A 13,594-nucleotide genomic window follows, 5' to 3' on the forward strand; every position below is an offset into this window, starting at 1 on the left:
CTTTGTGTGAGGAACAGAGGGCCAACACAGACAGACAGATGCTCACCACCTACTCTGAAGGTAAGGCATGATGTTAATCTCTAGATTAATGGGGATTTGTGACAACATTTCAATGACAGGTTGCACAAACCATACAGTTTTCTATTTGTTATCTAATTTTTATTCACTGGGGGTGATGTCCAGATGTCCAGAGCGACATACATTTGTATTCTTTTCTCGTATTGGTCCCCTCGTGGGAATCAAATCCAAAACCCTGACGTTACAAGCGCCACACTCTACCAACTGAGCCACATGGGACCTAGTATTAAGTATTTATTAGGATCCCCATACGGATCCCCACAAGGGACCCCTGTACTCCTGTGGTACAAACAGGAACAAAATGATTACATCTCAACAAAACAACAGTCTACATCATAAATAAAACAATACATCATACAAGACATTACATTATTACTCTGTTATTACAAATATACTATATAAATGTGGAATACTACAATATTAAAATGTGTGTGTGTTAGAGTGTTTGTGTGTGTGTGTGTGAATGTGTTGGAGTATCAGTGTAAGTATGCGTGAGTGTGTGCGCATAGTGTCTCTTCACTGTCCGCGTTGTGGCTTGAGTCGTTGTTTAATCTGTTTTTAAAAATCAGATCTTACTGTTCTCTTGAGTTATTTGATGTGGAAGAAAGTTCCCTGTATTCATGGCTCTATCTCAGGGGTATTCAACCGGGGGTCAGCGGCGGTACTGCAGGGGGTCCACGAATATACTGTATATTTTTTGGTGGAATTTTTTTGTTTGTTTATTTCAATGTTTTTATGAATATCGCAAGCAATAACAGAATAAACTACATTTGAATTACATACCTACAGTAGAAAATATGAGAATATCTTGTTTCTAATAATGCCAACTTTGTTTATAAACTCCTAATACTGAGCAAATTACACTAATTGGAGTCAATTACACTCACTGGAGTATCTGACATAGGCTTTGAAAAAGCACCTGCAAAAAGGCTACAACTACAAGTGTGGTTGGTAAGATTTCTTGACTTAGACATACATTTTTGCCAACACATAGCCAACCTTTGTCTAAGCATCTAAACAGCTGCTCTTTGTGAAAATGTCTTTGGAGTTACCTTTCTAGCTAATAGACTATGTTAGTCTTCCAATTCTAACGTGGGGCGGTAAAAATAACAGAAAAATAGCTACAAAATCTGTTAATTTTAAAATGTTGATTGCTTCTCCTTGCCATTATCATTCACCCGGTGATTTTTTCCCCACTTAATGTATGAGTCACTGGTTTTCCTGGGAGGAGGTCCCTATGCAAGTAAAGGTTAATGTAGTCAAGTGCTAGAGCTGCAGTATACTGAGATGTTTTAATTAGAAAATATACAAAAACACTAATATTCTGAATGTATTTATGTTGTGATTCAATCCATATTCAAACAAAAATGAAATAAAAAGTGCTTAATTGATTTAAAGGAACATTTCCAAAAAGCCTTGCTTGTCATCAATCTGTATTTCTGTATATTGAAATTTACACATCTTGAAAACTTGATTGCTGACAAGCAAAACATTTTGGGAGTATGTCAACAATGGGCTAATGAAACAAATACCAAAATATAGTTTTCCTTTATCAATTGATTAATTGATTGGGTGATTGATTGTTTGTTTAATAGCTATAAACTTCAGCATCCTATCCATCACTGTAATTTTCATCATAGGTACACTTCAACTATGACAGACAAAATTAGAAAAGAAAACCAGAAAATCACATTGTAGGATTTTTTTATGAATTTATTTGCAAATTATGGTGGAAATAACTATTTGGTCAATAACAAAAGTTTATCTCAATACTTTGTTATATACCCTTTGTTGGCAATGACAGACGTCAAACGTTTTCTGTAAGTCTTCACAAGGTTTTCACACACTGTTGCTGGTATTTTGGCCCATTCCTCCATGCAGATCTCCTCTAGAGCAGTAATGTTTTGGGGCTGTTGCTGGGCAACACAGACTTTCAATTCCCTCCAAAGATTTTCTATGGGGTTGAGATCTGGAGACTGGCTAGGCCATAGCAGGACCTTGAAATGCTTTTTAAGAAGCCACTCCTTCGTTGCCCAGGCGGTGTGTTTGGGATCATTGTCATGCTGAAAGACCCAGCCACGTTTCATCTTCAATGCCCTTGCTGATGGAAGGAGGTTTTCACTCAAAATCTCACCATACATGGCCCCATTCATTATTTCCTTTACACGGATCAGTCGTCCTTGTCCCTTTGCAGAAAAACAGCCCCAAAAACATGATGTTTCTGTTACACCCCTGAAAACAGGGGAGAAATAATCACGAGAGTGATACGGTGTTGTATTCTCAAGTCAACATTTAGTTCAATCATTTCACAAAAGTAACACATTACATAACAACAGAAAACCCATTATACAAATAACACAGCAAAATATCTTATTAACAACACGCATGTTCATTCACAATCGACATAAAATGGCAGCTACTCTCAGTACGATGCTATCCTTCACTTCAACCGAGCAGGGCTAATATTACTCTCTTCAAACTTAACTCTAACTTCCTCAAGACGTTACTAAAACACACCTTAAACACTCTTGACATGTTCGCTAGTTATAACATTTAAATTACTATTTTTATCATCAATAAAGTACCTGAAAACAGGGGAGAAATAATCACGAGAGTGATACGGTGTTGTATTCTCAAGTCAACATTTAGTTCAATGAGAAAAGACCACGAATTTCCCCAGGAATATGGGTGGAGACCAGAGCAATCCATCTCCGGCTCATAGATTAAGAGCATTTCGTAGATCACAGATTAACACTTTTAGGCACTACAAAATAAAGTAATCAATATAACGTTTACACATTACTCTCACAATTCGTACCCTTTGACAGATTTGAACTTTAACACAATTATATGAATGTTATCAATCTCTATCAACTAATACTGAATGCATCTTTTTAACCTTAGATGTTTTAAGATCCTCACATACTATGAACTTACTAATACTTTTCAATGTATAACAGGCTATGAATATGTCCTTTAACCTGTCACATTTCCACCCCCATGCTTCACAGTAGGTATGGTGTTCTTTGGATGCAACTCAGCATTCTTTGTCCTCCAAACACGACGAGTTGAGTTTTTACCAAAAAGTTATATTTTGGTTTCCTCTGACCATATGACATTCTCCCAATCTTCTTCTGGATCATCCAAATGCTCTCTAGCAAACTTCAGAGGGGCCTGGACATGTACTGGCTTAAGCAGGGGGACACGTCTGGCACTGCAGGATTTGAGTCCCTGGCGGCGTAGTGTGTTACTGATGGTAAGCTTTGTTACTTTGGTCCCAGCTCTCTGCAGGTCATTCACCAGGTCCCCCCGTGTGGTTCTGGGATTTTTGCTCACCGTTCTTGTGATCATTTTGACACCACGGGGTGAGATCTTGCGTGGAGCCCCAGATCGAGGGAGATTATCAGTGGTCTTGTATGTCTTCCATTTCCTAATAATTGCTCCCACAGTTGAATTCTTCAAACCAAGCTGCTTACCTATTGCAGATTCAGTCTTCCCAGCCTGGTGCAGGTCTACAATTTTGTTTCTGGTGTCCTTTGACAGCTCTTTGGTCTTGGCCATAGTGGAGTTTGGAGTGTGACTGTTTGAAGTTGTGGACAGGTGTCTTTTATACTGATAACAAGTTCAAACAGGTGCCATTAATACAGGTAATGAGTGGAGGACAGAGGAGCCTCTTAAAGAAGAAGTTACAGGTCTGTGAGAGCCAGAAATCTTGCTTGTTTGTAGGTGACCAAATACTTATTTTCCACCATAATTTGCAAATAAATTAATTAAAAATCCTACAATGTGATTTTCTGGATTTCTTTTCATCATTTTTTCTGTCATAGTTGAAGTGTACCTATGATGAAAATTACAGGCCTTTCTCATCTTTTTAAGTAGGAGAACTTGCACAATTGGTGGCTGACTAAATACTTTTTTGCCCCACTGTATATCTTTATCTCACTTTCTATATACAAACTAAATATACTTTCCTGCAACCCGCCTCTGGATCTGCTATTTTTATTCTTTATAATTGGAACTTCCATCAGGAGCTAGCCAGCTAACTAGCTACTAGTCTTTGTTAGTAATGGTTGACTCTCTTCACCTTTTTCTCGGTCACCAACCAGCCTTAGCTTGGACAACACCTGCCAGTATGCACATTGCGATATCAACCCAGAGCATATCGGACTGCTTCTCTCTACCCCATCACCGGATTCCTGCTGCTCTGGATCATTACACCAGATCATCGCAGCTAGCTAGCTGCAAACGAGTGGCTACTGTTAGCTAACGCTTCTGTCCCGAAGCAAGCACCAGCTAGCCTTGGGCTAGCCTTGAGCTAGGCCCATATACCAGCTAATTCTAGGGCTACAATACCTCCTTTGCCAATTGGCCTGGACCCTGTATTGTTGACTCGGCGCCCCGCCGATCCATCACGACTGGACTGCCGATCTGATCGCCCGATCAGGCTCAACAGGTTATTCTGTTGTTACGATATCGCTGAAGAACCCTCTACTAACCCTGGCCCGCTAGCTTTTCTGAACGCTGTGTCCCCTGCTCGCCTAGCTTAGTTGTGACTACCGAACGGCACCCTGACTCATCTATGACTGCTCTTTTGTTTACCTGTCGGCCCCTGCCTCAAACTCAGGTCCTGTATGTACCTAACTGACCCGCTCTGCCCTTTCATCGCCATTTACCCGTTGTTGTCTTAGCTCTCCTGATCAACACCTGTGATTGCTTTATAACTCTCTCTAATGTCAATATGCCTTGTCTACTACTGTCTTAGGTAACTCTATTGTTTTATTTCACTGTAGAACCCTCAGTCCCGCTCAAAATGCCTTAGATAGCTCTTTTGTCCCCCCTCACACACATGCGGAGACCTCACCTGGCTTAACTGGTGCCTCCAGAGCCGAAACCTCTCTCATCATCACTCAACACCTAGGTTTACCTCCACTGTACTCACAACCTACCATACCATTGTCTGTACATTATGCCCTGAATCTATTCTACCATGCCCAGAAATCTGCTCCTTTAATTCACTGTCCCCAAAGCACTAGACGACCAGTTCTTATAGCCTTTAGCGGTACCCTTATCCTACTCCTCCTCTGTTCCTCTGGTGATGTAGAGGTTAACCCAGGCCCTGTAGCCCCCAGTTCCATTCCTATTCCCCAGGCGCTATCATTTGTTGACTTCTGTAACTGTAAAAGCCTTGGTTTCATGCATGTTAACATGAGAAACTCCTTAAGTTTGTTTTATTCACTGCTTTAGCACACTGTTAGAGGAAATTGTGGTTGAGCTGATTAATTATGTATACATTATTGATTAGAACCATTTATTCTAATACTATTATGTTATGGTATGAAAAGTAAAAGTTATTGGTTAAGCTGTTACTGAAAATGTAAGCAGAACGAATTAATTGTCTGGGCCTCTTGGGCAGTTAAAGGGGGAGCGATGCTATGGCTTTTCAGACAGATAAGAAATGTCTGGGAGATGTTCCAGACCTAATAAACAATGGGCTCTTGTGAGAATCGGAGAGAGGGTGGGAAACTGATGATGTCATGTTCAGTTTATAACCTGTGGAAAAATGTGTATGCTTCAGTACTCTCTGGAATTAAACGCTCTTACCTGGCTTTTAACTAGTTGCTCCTACCCTCTACTTTTTTGAACATTTTGTTAAAAATCGCGCAACATTTCAGCGCCCTGCTACTCATGCCAGGAATATAGTACGTTCATATGGTTAGAATGTGTGTATAGGAAACCCTCGGACGTTTTTAAAACTGGTTAAATCACGACTGTGGCTATTACATAACGTGCGTTACATCGGAAAGCGCAGGAAAACCTGATCACAGAAAATGGAAATAAATATCCTTGCGCCACTTCCAGCAATTGTTAACAGTGAGCCGAATTAGATAAGACCGAGCATTCAACTCCCACAGCATCCCCATGTAGTCGAGTATCTTGTGAATTTAATCCTCTTTGATTCTTGGTTGAACCGAAAGAGGGGCACGACGTACCTCCGGTCTCCGCCCAGATCATTCCGGAAGAGCTCTCTCCTGAAATTTTTTCCAAGACGACAGCTAATGATATGTACATCGCCTACGGATGATTTTTATCGCTTATTAACGTTTACTAATACCTAAAGTAGCATTACAAACGTATTTCGAAGTGTTTTGTGAAAGTTTATCGTCTACTTTTTGAATTTTAAAAAATGACGTTACGTTGTGAAATCGATGTTTTTTTCGTTTATCACACAGTCTACATATAACGATATCTTGGCTTTATATGGCCCGATTTAATCGAAATAAAGACCCAATAGTGTTTATGGGACATCTAGGAGTGCCAACAAAGAAGATGGTGAAAGGTAATGACTGTTTTCTATTTTATTGTGCGGTTTGTGTAACGCCGAAATGCTAATTATTTTGTTTACGTCCCCTGCTGTGCTTTTCTGTTGTAGTGTATTGGTGCATGCTATCAGATAATAGCTTCTCATGCTGTCGCCGAAAAGCATTTTAAAAATCTGACTTGTTGCCTGGATTCACAACGAGTGTAGCTTTAATTTGATACCCTGCATGTGTATTTTAATGAACTTTTGAGTTTTAACTAATACTATTAGCATTTAGCGTAGCGCATTTGCATTTCCAGAGCTCTAGTTGGGACGCAAGCGTCCCAGGTAGAGGTAAGAGGTTAAGACTGGTCTCGATCTACTTCATGCATAATTAATGAACTTACACCTCATTAATGAATTAGAAACGAGTGCGAAATTGGTTTTGGCAATTAAAACATAAAGGAATTTAGAATTCCTCTATCACACACTCCGCCAACCCTGATGTCCTAGCCGTGTCTGAATCCTGGCTTAGGAAGGCCACCAAAAATGTTGAAATTTCCATACCCAACTACAACATTTTCTGCCAGGATAGAACTGCCAAAGGGGGTGGAGATGCAGTCTACTGCAGAGATAGCCTGCCAAGTTCTGTCATGCTATCCAGGTCTTTGCCCAAACAGTGTGAGCTTCTACTTTTAAAAATCCACCTTTCCAGCAATAAGTCTCTCATTGTTGCCGCCTGTTATAGACCCGCCTCAGCCCCCAGCTGTGCCCTGGACACCATATGTGAATTAATTTCCCCCCATTTATCTTCAGAGTTTATACTGTTAGGTGACCCAAACTGGGATGTGCTTAACACCCCGGCCGTCCTACAATCTAAGCTAGATTGTAGGAACCTACCAGGTACAACCCTAAATCCGTAAACACAGGCACCCTCATAGATAACATCCTGACCAACCTGCCTTCTAAATACACCTCTGGTGTCTTCAACCAGGATCTCAGCGATCACTGCCTCATTGCCTGTATCCATAATGGGTCCGCGGTCAAACGACCACCCCTCATCAATGTCAAACGCTCCCTAAAACACTTCAGCGAACAGGCCTTTCTAATCGACCTGGCCCGGGTATCCTGGAAGGATATTGACCTCATTCCTTAGAGAGGATGCCTGGATATTCTTTAAAAGTGCATTCCTCACCATCTTAAATAAGCATGTCCCATTCAAAAACTGTTGAACTAAGAACCGATATAGCCCTTGGTTCACTCCAGACTTGACTGCCCTTGACCTGCACAAACATATCCTGTGGCGTACCAGATTAGCATTAAATAGCCCCCGCGATATGCAACTTTTCAGGGAAGTTAGGAACCAATATACACAGGCAGTTAGGAAAGCTAAGGCTAGTTTTTCAAACGTAAATTTGCATCCAGTAGCACACATTCCAAAAAGTTCTGGGACACTGTAAAGTCCATGGAGATTAAGAACACCTCCACCCAGCTGCCCACTGCACCGAGGCTAGTAAACACTGTCACCACCGATAAATCTACGATAATCGAGAATTTCAAGAAGAATTTCTCTACGGCTGGCCATGCTTTCCACCTGGCTACCCCTACCCTGGTTAACAGCTCTGCACCCACTACAGCAACTTGCCCAAGCCTCCCCATTTCTCCTTCACCCAAATCCAGATAGCTTATGTTCTGAAAGAGCTGTAAAATCTGGACCCCTACAAATCAGCTTGGCTGGACAATCTGGACCCTCTCTTTCTAAAATTATCTGCCAAAATTGTTGCAACCCCTATTACTTGCCTGTTCAACGTCTCTTTCGTATCGTCTGAGATTGGAAAGCTGCCACGGTCATCCCCCTCTTCAAAGGGGGAGACACTCTAGACCCAAACTGTTACAGACCTATATCTATCCTACGCTGCCTTTCTAAAGACTTCGAAAACCAAGTCAACAAATAGATCACTGACCATTTCAAATCCCACCGTACCTTCTCTGCCATGCAATCCGGTTTCCGAGCTGGTCATGGGTTCACCTCAGCCACACTCAAGGTCCTAAACGATATCATAACCGCCACCAACAAAAGACCGTACTGTGCAGCCATCTTCATCGACCTGGCCAAGGCTTTGTCAATCACCGCATTCTTATCGGCAGACTCGATAGTCTTGGTTTCTCAAATGACTGCCTCGCCTGGTTCACCAACTACTTCTCAGATAGAGTTCAGTGTATCAAATCGGAGGGCCTGTTGTCCAGACCTCTGGCAGTCTCTTTGTGGGTGCCACAGGGTTAAATTTTCAGGCCGACTCTTTTCTCTGTATACATCAATGATGTCGCTCTTGCTGCTGGTGATTCTCTGATCCACCTCTACGCAGACGACACCATTCTGTATACTTCTCTCCCGTCTTTGGACACTGTGTTAACAAACCTCCAGATGAGCGTCAGTGCCACACAACACTCCTTCCATGGCCTCCAACTGCTCTTAAATGCAAGTAAAACTAAGTGCATGCTCTTTATCCGATCGCTGCGCGTACCCGCCTGTCTAGCATCACTACTCTGGACGGTTCTGACTTAGAATATGTGGACAACTACAAATACCTAGGTGTCTGGTTTGACTGTAAACTCTCCTTCCAGAATCACATAAAGCATCTCCAATCCAAAGTTAAATCTAGAATCGGCTTCCTATTTCGCAGCAAAGCATCCTTCACTCATGCTTGCCAAACATACCCTCGTAAAACTGACTGTCCTACCGATCCTTGACTTCAGTGATGTCACTTACAAAATAGCCTCCAACACTCTACTCAGCAAATTGGATGACGTCTATCACAGTGCCATCCATTTTGTCACCAAAGCCCCATATACTACCCACCACTGCAACCTGTATGCTCTTGTTGGCTGCTCTCGTTGGCTGGCCCTCACTTCATATACGTCGCCAAACCCACTGGCTCCAGGTCATCTATAGGTCTTTGCTAGGTAAAGCCCCACCTTATCTCAGCTACCTGGTCACCATAGCAGCACCCACCCATAGCATGCGCTCCAGCAGGTATATTTCAATGGTCATCCGCAAATCCAACTACTCGTTTGGCCACCTTTCTTTCCAGTTCTCTGCTGCCAATGACTGGAACTAATTGCAAAAATCACTGAAGCTGGAGTCTTATATCTCCCTCACTAACTTTAAGCATCAGCTGTCAGAGTAGGTTACCGATCATTGCACCTGTACACAGCTCATCTGAAAATAGCCCACCCAACTACCTCATCCCCATATTGTTTTTGTTTTTTTTGCTCCTTTGCACCCCAGTACCTCTACTTGCACATTCATCTTCTGCACATCTATCACCCCCGTGTTTAATTGCTAAATTGTAATTATTTCGCAACTATGGCCTATTTATTGCCTTACCTCCCTAATCTTACTACATTTGCACACACTGAATATAGATTTTTCTATTGTGTTTTTGACTGTACGTTTGCTTATCCCATGTGCAATTCTGTGTTGTTTGTGTCACACTGCTTTGCTTTATCTTGGCCAGGATGCAGTTGTAAATGAGAACTTGTTCTTGTAACGGCTGTTTGAAGAAGAGGACCAAGGTGCAGCGTGGTACGCGTTCATGATTTTTAATAAAACTGAACACTACAACAAAAATAACAAAGCAGAACAAACAAAACAGTTCTGTCTGGTGCAGACACACACAAAACAGAAAATAACTACCCACAAAACACAGGTGGGAAAAGGCTACCTAAGTATGGTTCTCAATCAACAACGATAGACAGCTGCCTCTGATTGAGAACCACACCCGGCCAAACACACAGAAATAGAAAACATAGAACACAAAACATAGAATGCCCACCCCAACTCACGCCATGACCAAACCAAAATAGAGACATAAAAAGGATCTCTAAGGTCAGGGCGTGACAGTTCTCCACTGGCCTAACTGGTTAAATAAAGGTGAAATAAAAAATAAAAATGCTGTGGGTATGTGTTTCAGCGGCAGGGACTGCGAGACTATTCAGGATCGAGAGGAAGATGAACGGAGCAAAGTATTGAAAGGTCCTTGATGAAAACCTGCTCCAGAGGACTCAGGACCTCAGACGGGGGCGAGGGTTCACCTAACCAACAGGACAACGACCCTAAGCATACAGCCAAGACAACACAGGAGTGGCTTCAGGACAAGACTTAGATTGATGAGGAAAAAAACGATTGTATCCATTTTAGAATAAGGCTGTAAAACATAACATTTACATTTACATTTAAGTCATTTAGCAGACGCTCTTATCCAGAGCGACTTACAAATTGGTGCATTCACCTTATGACATCCAGTGGAACAGCCACTTTACAATAGTGCCTCTAAATCTTTTAAGGGGGGTGAGAAGGATTACTTTATCCTATCCTAGGTATTCCTTAAAGAGGTGGGGTTTCAGGTGTCTCCGGAAGGTGGTGATTGATTCCGCTGTCCTGGCGTCGTGAGGGAGTTTGTTCCACCATTGGGGGGCCAGAGCAGCGAACAGTTTTGACTGGGCTGAGCGGGAACTGTACTTCCTCAGTGGTAGGGAGGCGAGCAGGCCAGAGGTGGATGAACGCAGTGCCCTTGTTTGGGTGTAGGGCCTGATCAGAGCCTGGAGGTACTGAGGTGCCGTTCCCCTCACAGCTCCGTAGGCAAGCACCATGGTCTTGTAGCGGATGCGAGCTTCAACTGGAAGCCAGTGGAGAGAGCAGAGGAGCGGGGTGACGTGAGAGAACTTGGGAAGGTTGAACACCAGACGGGCTGCGGCATTCTGGATGAGTTGTAGGGGTTTAATGGCACAGGCAGGGAGCCCAGCCAACAGCGAGTTGCAGTAATCCAGACGGGAGATGACAAGTGCCTGGATGAGGACCTGCGCCGCTTCCTGTGTGAGGCAGGGTCGTACTCTGCGGATGTTGTAGAGCATGAACCTACAGGAACGGGCCACCGCCTTGATGTTAGTTGAGAACGACAGGGTGTTGTCCAGGATCACGCCAAGGTTCTTAGCGCTCTGGGAGGAGGACACAATGGAGTTGTCAACCGTGATGGCGAGATCATGGAACGGGCAGTCCTTCCCCGGGAGGAAGAGCAGCTCCGTCTTGCCGAGGTTCAGCTTGAGGTGGTGATCCGTCATTCACACTGATATGTCTGCCAGACATGCAGAGATGCGATTCGCCACCTGGTCATCAGAAGGGGGAAAGGAGAAGATTAATTGTGTGTCGTCTGCATAGCAATGATAGGAGAGACCATGTGAGGTTATGACAGAGCCAAGTGACTTGGTGTATAGCGAGAATAGGAGAGGGCCTAGAACAGAGCCCTGGGGGACACCAGTGGTGAGAGCGCGTGGTGAGGAGACAGATTCTCGCCACGCCACCTGGTAGGAGCGACCTGTCAGGTAGGACGCAATCCAAGCATGGGCCGCGCCGGAGATGCCCAACTCGGAGAGGGTGGAAAGGAGGATCTGATGGTTCACAGTATCGAAGGCAGCCGATAGGTCTAGAAGGATGAGAGCAGAGGAGAGAGAGTTAGCTTTAGCAGTGCGGAGCGCCTCCTTGATACAGAGAAGAGCAGTCTCAGTTGAATGACTAGTCTTGAAACCTGACTGGTTTGGATCAAGAAGGTCATTCTGAGAGAGATATCGGGAGAGCTGGCCAAGGACGGCACGTTCAAGAGTTTTGGAGAGAAAAGAAAGAAGGGATACTGGTCTGTAGTTGTTGACATCGGAGGGATCGAGTGTAGGTTTTTTCAGAAGGGGTGCAACTCTCGCTCTCTTGAAGACGGAAGGGACGTAGCCAGCGGTCAGGGATGAGTTGATGAGGGAGGTGAGGTAAGGGAGAAGGTCTCCGGAAATGGTCTGGAGAAGAGAGGAGGGGATAGGGTCAAGCGGGCAGGTTGTTGGGCGGCCGGCCGTCACAAGATGCGAGATTTCATCTGGAGAGAGAGGGGAGAAAGAGGTCAGAGCACAGGGTAGGGCAGTGTGAGCAGAACCAGTGGTGTCGTTTGACTTAGCAAACGAGGATCGGATGTCGTCGACCTTCTTTTCAAAATGGTTGACGAAGTCATCTGCAGAGAGGGAGAAGGGGGGAGGGGGAGGAGGATTCAGGAGGGAGGAGAAGGTGGCAAAGAGCTTCCTAGGGTTAGAGGCAGATGCTTGGAATTTAGAGTGGTAGAAAGTGGCTTTAGCAGCAGAGACAGAAGAGGAAAATGTAGAGAGGAGGGAGTGAAAGGATGCCAGGTCCGCAGGGAGGCGAGTTTTCCTCCATTTCCGCTCGGCTGCCCGGAGCCCTGTTCTGTGAGCTCGCAATGAGTCGTCGAGCCATGGAGCGGGAGGGGAGGACCGAGCCGGCCTGGAGGATAGGGGACATAGAGAGTCAAAGGATGCAGAAAGGGAGGAGAGGAGGGTTGAGGAGGCAGAATCAGGAGATAGGTTGGAGAAGGTTTGAGCAGAGGGAAGAGATGATAGGATGGAAGAGGAGAGAGTAGCGGGGGAGAGAGAGCGAAGGTTGGGACGGCGCGATACCATCCGAGTAGGGGCAGTGTGGGAAGTGTTGGATGAGAGCGAGAGGGAAAAGGATACAGGGTAGTGGTCGGAGACTTGGAGGGGAGTTGCAATGAGGTTAGTGGAAGAACAGCATCTAGTAAAGATGAGGTCGAGCGTATTGCCTGCCTTGTGAGTAGGGGGAGAAGGTGAGAGGGTGAGGTCAAAAGAGGAGAGGAGTGGAAAGAAGGAGGCAGAGAGGAATGAGTCAAAGGTAGACGTGGGGAGGTTGAAGTCGCCCAGAACTGTGAGAGGTGAGCCGTCCTCAGGAAAGGAGCTTATCAAGGCATCAAGCTCATTGATGAACTCTCCGAGGGAACCTGGAGGGCGATAAATGATAAGGATGTTAAGCTTGAAAGGGCTGGTAACTGTGACAGCATGGAATTCAAAGGAGGCGATAGACAGATGGGTAAGGGGAGAAAGAGAGAATGACCACTTGGGAGAGATGAGGATCCCGGTGCCACCACCCCGCTGACCAGAAGCTCGGGGTGTGCGAGAACACGTGGGCGGACGAAGAGAGAGCAGTAGGAGTAGCAGTGTTGTCTGTGGTGATCCATGTTTCCGTCAGTGCCAAGAAGTCGAGGGACTGGAGGGAGGGCATAGGCTGAGATGAACTCTGCCTTGTTGGCCGCAGATCGGCAGTTCCAGAGGCTACCGGAGACCTGGAACTCCACGTGGGTCGTGCGCGCTGGG

At 44.6% G+C, this 13,594-nt stretch overlaps 1 protein-coding gene across 1 annotated transcript in view; it reads left to right on the forward strand.

Moving 5' to 3' along the window:
- The window catches only part of LOC115142065 (free fatty acid receptor 2-like), a 19,089-nt gene continuing 5,495 nt past the window's right edge, over positions 1-13,594 (forward strand). Inside the window, exon 1 of the mRNA XM_065000110.1 lies at positions 1-60. The gene's annotated coding sequence lies outside the window, so the exon portion shown is untranslated. The remainder of the gene's footprint in view (positions 61-13,594) is intronic.

The sequence above is a fragment of the Oncorhynchus nerka genome, linkage group LG14 (genome assembly GCF_034236695.1).
Source record: "Oncorhynchus nerka isolate Pitt River linkage group LG14, Oner_Uvic_2.0, whole genome shotgun sequence".
In the NCBI taxonomy this organism is placed as follows: domain Eukaryota; kingdom Metazoa; phylum Chordata; class Actinopteri; order Salmoniformes; family Salmonidae; genus Oncorhynchus; species Oncorhynchus nerka.